At 36.1% G+C, this 7840-nt stretch overlaps 1 pseudogene; it reads right to left on the reverse strand.

Moving 5' to 3' along the window:
- Positions 1-227: 227 nt before the first annotated feature.
- On the reverse strand, positions 228-647 carry LOC108289307 (annotated as a pseudogene).
- Positions 648-7840: the final 7193 nt, after the last annotated feature.

Here is a 7840-nt window from a genome sequence, read left to right on the forward strand (position 1 = left end):
TAAATATAACTAACTACATTTTAAATACAGATATTATGTATTTCCTGATTAGTATCCAGTAAGTGTCTAGACTTCTATCCTGAATTCCAGTCTCAGATAAAAAGGTCAAAGACAGTTACGGGGAAGATGCTTCATATTATCAGGTCCATTTTTTACATGATGAGGTCCCTTAGGAAATTGCTTTAGTCTTTTTTTTTTTTTTTTTTTTAGAAATGGTATATAAAAGACTACAGTTTAATATCTGTATTTTTATAAAAGTATCTATGAATGGTTGGGGTGTTTTTTTTTTTTTTTTTATCAGAGATCTCTGTTGGTCCTTTTGTTGGTAATCCATTCATGTCTGCACCCTTACAGTCTACTTTGCCTTTGTTTGTATCATCGGTTTCTTGTATAGCTTTTGTAGGCTATATACGACCAACGAAGGAGGAAATCAGAGGGTATATGTATGGCTCCAGGAATTTTTTGTAGATCCAGAGCAGAACTGGAATGATGATACAAGGAATGCACACCATTGTCCTGGGCTTGAGCTCCTTAACTGTTGATTGTGAGAGCGAAGGCAGGCACTGCAGGAGCCTGCGGTCCAGAGGGCCGAGGAGGGCGGGAGGCAGGAGGCCACGCACTGGCTAGGGTTCTGTGGGCGCCTGGGCCTGCCGAGCAGCCCCTCAAGCCCACCGCAAGTGGCAGTCCAGACACACTTACCCCCATTTGTTTCTTATTAGTCAAATTTAAGTCCAGATATTATGCTTTTCCTAAATTTATCACTATTCTAAGTTAAACAACAATAAGACAAAAAGTGAAAAATTTTAAAGTACTTATAAATTTGGGCTTCACCTGTAATCCTAGGCCTATTGAAACCTTTTCCTCAAATTGACTAGTTAACCACCAGCTTGACGAGATGCGTAGAGTTTAGATATGCTAGAGTAAAGCATGTCATTAATTTTTTTATTCTTAAATTGATGCTTGGAAATATTATTGCAAGCATTACTACCACTTTTGAAAGGTCATGTGGAATGATAGGAAAGGTCTAGGAAGACAAACCAGCTAAAATATCTCCAAACAAATTGCCACAGCTCCTGCAGTTTTCCATACATATTGAAGTTTAGACATGTCTATGAAAACTACTGTTAAAGCACTCTATCACCCGCTGTCAGGAATTAGAGTGTAATGCTTAACAAAGAGTAAGGTTCTAAGAGGAGATGGAACATCAGACAGATATATTTTTGAAGAAGAGGTAAAGGAGAAGTCTGAAGTATTTGACTTTATGCAAGTAGAAAATAAATGGCTGGATACTACTGCCACTATCTGTGCTTCTTACTACAATTTAGAGAGTTTCTAGCTAAAATACACAATTTTGGGGGGAAAGAAATGATAGAAATGGAATTTTTTGGCAAACTATCATTCATCTTGACCTTGCTCCTGGGTGGTCAGGCAAGAGACCCCCTCCACTACCTCTAAGATCTCATGTTTTTCCTTTCCATGTTGAAATGTCTGTGAAACTATTAGTTGTCCATCAACTGGAAAATAGATGAAGCCTCGCTATAACAGTAAAGCATTTGCTTCTGCTAATTTTTATGTGAAAACAGGATATATATCTTTAGACAGTCTTGATCTGGGATCAAAGAGTACAACTCTGTCATGAAGCTGGAGCTGGAGTACCTGAATGGAAAGCCTGGTTGGGTTTCCTTGGTTAAATTACACCCTGATCTGCATCTTCCTCTTATGTAAAAGAAGCCAAAAACACTGGCTTTTAGGATCAATGTGTGGGGTCTGTCTCATGGGTTTGAGGCTGAGGTGCAAATGCCTGGCTGAGGCAGCAAGACCTTTGAACCCAGATGTCACTTTCTCAAAAGACTTCACATTGATCTCTCTCTCTCTCTTTTTTTTGAGACAGGTTTTGGCTCCGTCATCCAGGCCAGAATGCAGTGGTGCCATCTCAGCTCATTGCAACCTCCACCTCCCAGGCTCAAGCTGCCCTCCCATCTCAGTCTCCCGAGTAAGATGAGTGGCTAATTATTTTTTTTATTTTTATTTTTTTTTTTGGGGAGGCAGAAATGGAATTTTGCCATGTTGCCTCGGCTGGTCTTGAGCTCCTGGGCTCCAGTGATCTGCTTGCTTCAGCCTCCCACAGCATTGGGATTACATGCATGAGCCGTCATGACCTGGCCACATTAACTTTTTTGATATCTCCAAAATGATTATTTTATATTCAGTTGTAGGGATATACTGACACAATTCAAAGAACCTCTATTAGTTTGGATGAGATTAGACTGTAGTAAAGAGGACCAGTAATAGCTGTGGTTAAAAGAAGAGAGACATTTGTTTCTTTCTGACATAGCAGTAAACTACTGTTTAACTCTCTGTATTAGTCAGGGTTCTCTAGAGGGACAGAACTAATGGGAGATATACATATATATCTCCCATTATATATATATATATACACACACACACACACACACACACACACACACACACACACACACACACATATATGAAGGGGAGTTTATTAAGTATTAACTCAAAGGATCACAGGTCCCACAATAGGCCATCTGCAGGCTGAGGAGCAAGGAGAGCCACTCTGAATTCCAAAACTGAACAAGTTGGAGTCTGATGTTCTAGGGCATGAAGCATCCAGCATGAGAGAAAGAAGGAAAGAGGTAGGCTGGGAGCTTAGACCCATCTCTCTTTTCACATTTTTCTGCTTGCTTGCATTCTAGCCATGCTCGCAGCAGATTAGATTGTGCATGTAATTCCAATGCTGTGGGAGGCTGAAGCAAGCAGATCACTTGAGCTCAGGAGTTCAAGACCAGCCTAGGCAACATAGCAAAATTCTGTTTCTACTCCCCCCACCAAAAAACTTAGTCACTTATTTTACTTGGGAGGCTGAGATGGGAGGGCAGCTTAAGACTGGGAGGTGGAGGTTGCAGTCAGTATTAACCATCATACTCTCTGAAATGAAGCACCATTTCCATGCAATAGCCACAACTCTGTGCCATTCTTCTCTATATCTCTACACAGTAGAGAAGTAGTATTCAGCATGTACCTGGTAGATGTTCCACTCAGCTGATTGTTGATTCTGGTGATGATCGTGTAAGTGACCCGTATTAACTCCAATGTCATGACTTTGACACAGTTGACAGTTGTCCATGTGTACCAGGGCTTTTCCCAATATTCCAAGACCTGATTTTGTTGAGACTGTCATATTCTAGAACTTAGATGTGGATTTTAATTAAGGTGATTGAAATTTAGATTTAATTGAAAATTTAAAATAACAGGAAGCAATGAAGATAATTTGAATGTTATTTGTAACAAGTTTGTTGTTAATTTAGGAAGAACTTGTGGACCAAGGCTTTGAAAAATTAGCAGAGTTTGGATAGGTAAGTCTCAGGGACAGAGGAGAGCACAGCATGTAAGTTTGGTAAGTGAGGGTCTGAGAGGTGGTATTAACAGCAGGCCTATATAAGAGAGAGAAGTAGGGAAGAATGCTGGATATTTGAATTGGGGGCAGGTGATAAAGCAAATGATAGGCACAGAATGCATTATTCTTCTGAAGATAGACGATGATAATAATAACATAAGAATGCAGACTGATGCATAAGGACAAAAAGAACTAGAACATTCTTTTGAGAAAACCAGTTCCATGAAGCAAATAGTTGTTAGACTTTAAACCTCATACATCTTGTCATATGTGTATGAAAAGGAGAAAGTCAGGAATTAATCTAAGTTTAAAGAAAAAATATATCACCTTTATCCTCTAGTTATTGGTTTTCTTACTTGGAAATGGATTTGTTATAAATAAAATGTGTTTAATAATATCTTGGGTAGAGTTTTCATGGCATCATATGCATCGCTATGTTAGGCTAGATGAAGTTTTTACATAGCTATACAGTTTTAAAGTTTTGGGTAGTACCTTCTCAGCCTGTGATTGAGACATCTCTGGTTAAGTAAATTAATGTTTCTATTTTCAGTGACTCACTTGGAATAACACATTTATTTTTTAGCCTGCACGGGCCTTTATAATCTTTCTACTAAAAAAGAAAATGGTGGTTCATTGTCTTGATTTTTATGCTAGCAAACACCAAGAAGCAGGGAAGATTTCCTTTTCTTGTGTTTCACTGTGGCACTCACTGATCTACACCTGGCACTCTGTAATACGCATGTGTTGTAGATTATACCCGATGAAAGGTTCTGTGCTGTCATCCCAGCCCATGCTCTGTCATATCAACCTGTTGGCAAATTATAGCTGTTACTCCTGCCAAATTAGTCAGCTGCAATGGAAACATCAATCTGAGATGCGTGCTTTCTGTCGTAGAATAAAAATTAGAGAGGCGACGTGATTGTCACACATGTGCCTGTAAGTTGTAGATTTAATAGCCACTGTAGTGGAGGTACAGGAAGAAGAAAAGACTGGGAGAGACATTTTCATTTTTTTAATATAAATTTTTATCTTAAAAACAAAGCAAATATTAGAGTCCTCTTTTTAAAAAAATTTTTAATGTTTTTGTTTTGTTTTGTTTTTGAGACCAGATTTCACTCTTGTTGCCCAGGCTGGGGTGCAATGGCACGATCTTGACTCACTACAACCTTCGCCTTTCGGGTTCAAGTGATTCTCCTGCCTCAATCTCCCAGGTAGCTGGGATTACAGCCTTGTGCCACCATGCCCGGCTAATTTTTCTTTTTTTGTATTTTTTTTTTTTTTTAGTAGAGACGGGGTTACACCATGTTGGCCAGGCTGGTCCTGAACTCCTGACCTCAGGTGATCTACCCACCTTGGCCTCTCAAAGTGCTGGGATTATAGGTATGAACTGTGCCTCTTAAAGGGAAAAGTCATATCTTCTTTAAATATAAAAGGGAATTTCCCTCTTCAGTCACGTAATAATTGTTCATCTTTATCTTGGTGGATATCCATTGCTTTTGACACAGATTTAACTCAATTAGACATTTTTATAGCTACTTACTTATGATAATTGTGTAGAAAGGAGCAAGGAGCTTAGTAAATAACACATTACCTTCAAAGCCTAAATAGCATATGAAGGTCAGTTACTGTAGAAAACCATTCTCTGCTTTTTTTATTTTTTATTTTTTAGAGTCTGAGTTTGGTGCTGTGTTAAATATTATTGTTCTTTTCTTGCATTTCTCCATGAATATCTACTTGAATTTTGAATGTGAACATACTCAGTTTTTTTAATTAAAAGAGAAATACTTTGGAGGAGAAGGCAACTGTTTTTTATCTCAGTACATTCAGAAAACAACACTAATGTGTTTTGTAAATACTGGCTTAAAAATAGGAATGGAGGAGTAAATTTGAGTGATTTCTAAACACTCTATTATTAAAACATTTGTTAACATAAGCCTTGTTTACTTCACACAATTAATGAATAATCTAATATCTATTTTGAAAATCTAAAACTATTACTCTGATCTGATAGAAGATGACCATGTATCAAAAATTTTATTTAACTAAAAAAACTTAACTTATTAATTTATGAAAAAGCCAGTGAGATATATAGCAAGATCAAAAGAGAAATTAAAGTACCACACTCTTATTGTCAGATTAGGAATGCTGTAATAAATTTGCAAATGAATGCCAAACTGGCAAAATTGGTCAGTATCTACAGAACAATAATCAATTGCATTTCACAGACACAATTTACATTTCTATGGGTAGCAATTATTTGTATTACTATCAAATTTCTGTAAGTGTTCTACAAGTTAATGTCTAGCTCTACAGTTATAAAATAGCCTGCTCAAAGACTAAAATTATGTAAAATTTTGCACATCCCTAAAAGTGTTCATATAAAGCTACACAACTCAAAAGTATCAGACTGTATCATTCCATTGAAAGGCTAGCCTGTAATCTCTTTTGCTCATTTGAAACATTTGCACATTTCTTTCCTATACTAGATAGAGAGAAAGCCAATAATTAATAAGTAGTTTTGAATACTGAAAAAATTAAGCAATCATAGGGATGGTGGTTATTCAGAACCTGAATGAACATTAAGTTGTCCCATGTTCAATACTGTATCTTCATTATTACTTCACCCTATGTGTGTTTCTCTGATTCTACCTTCTACCTCTATCAATCCCAAATAAAACAAAATAATCTACGATTTGAAACCAGGTACTAATAGTGAGATCAAATGAAATGACAAAATAAAAGGCCATTGCAAACAAATCAGAAAAAAAGATAGAGAAAAGGCAAATAGAAAGATGACTTGAGAGGATATGTGTTCATTTATTCCTTTATTCATTAAACATTTATGGGGCAAGAATCATGCTATATGCTGTGATCAAAGATAAAAGATAAGCCTTGACCTTGAGGATTTCTTAGGTTTGTAAAGGAAAAAAAATAATCAGCCTATACTAACAAAAATATTGTGAGGCGAACGTGATAACCACTACATTACGGAAACCACATCTAACAAAAATATTGTAAAGCTGTCTGATAATTTCTTGAGAATATGAAAAAAATTACTTTTTCTCCTTGCATTTATTAGTGTATCAAATATGAAATAGTTTAGAATTTTATTTTTATTGTTTGGTTTTATAAATATTTTGCACAAAAGAAAAAACTACTTTTTTCTATTGTGTATATTAGTGTATCCAATATGGAATAGTTTAGAATTTATGTTTATTGTCTGATCTTACATTGAAAGGTTTAGAGAAAGATACTAATTTTACTTTAATTTTTCTTTTAATGAGTATCAAAAGCAAAATAATTATGTGACTGTGATGTATAATTTAAAATTTAAAAGTAATTCTTAATTTGTAAAAGATGTTAAATTAACTTTTATGATTATTTAGTGTCCACAGATATTAGAATAGAAAATCTGAGACTATTCTGATCTTGGAAATTGAGAACAAGTATGGTTTTGTTTTTATTATTGATCTCTGGCACTTACCTTAGAATCTGGAACTTAGTATTTATATTCCTAGTCAGCTGTGGGTCACACACATTTGTTTGCCCACCTTTTTCCTTGCTCAAGCCACCCTGATTTTGTTTAGGCATTGGGGAACAGCACTCTCAGAAGCAATATGCCCAGCCCTGTGAGGTAGGCCATGGTTGGTCTAAGCTACCACAAGAATCCAATTCCTGTTTTGTAGTGGCTGGTCTAATAGTGATCACGCTGTCTTTTTTTGGACCATGAGATGTAAAAGAGAATGTGCTGAGGGCTTCTGGGAAAAAAAATATTTCTACCCCAATTAACAGAGATGTGAGAGGGGCCCCTTTTCTTTTATTCTTGAACACTCTTATGTGAATTTTTGTTGTAGAAACTGTGGAAGCCATACGGTGATCAGGAGAGATCTGGGACAATTTCAGAGAAAGTGACCTAAAGCTTTCACCCTGTTGATCTTCTTGTTACTAGGGATGATAAACCTTATTATTTATGGCATTAAAAAAAAACTTGCATTTGAAAGTATTTGAATTTAACCTTAATTTGATGCAATTTTGGAGTTGTGATTTAAAAATTACCATGAAAATCTTTTTTTATATGATAACACAGGACCTCAAGATTGTAGAAGTGGATTCTAAATATCTTGGTTTTGTGATACACTAATTAAACCCTCTTATTAGTAAACTAGGAAGAATAGTATTCTAAAGTGAAGTTTCATAAACGTAAATATGAACGTATGGTTCAAATGAAAACATTAAAAGGCTTACAGATAATGAACCTTAGTACCATATTTGTTCCTTCTTTCTTCCTGAAGTAAAGTAAATGCTTCAGCATTTCATCACCAGTGTTTACCGACTTTCTTCGTACCTGGGCTCTGTAGTGAGAGCTGGTGACATAAAGGGATAGAGAATTTAGTGCACATTGGATTTCATGGCTCTATGGTGCTT

Source organism: Cebus imitator, unplaced genomic scaffold, assembly GCF_001604975.1.
Source record: "Cebus imitator isolate Cc_AM_T3 unplaced genomic scaffold, Cebus_imitator-1.0 Scaffold17, whole genome shotgun sequence".
Taxonomy (NCBI): Eukaryota; Metazoa; Chordata; class Mammalia; order Primates; family Cebidae; genus Cebus; species Cebus imitator.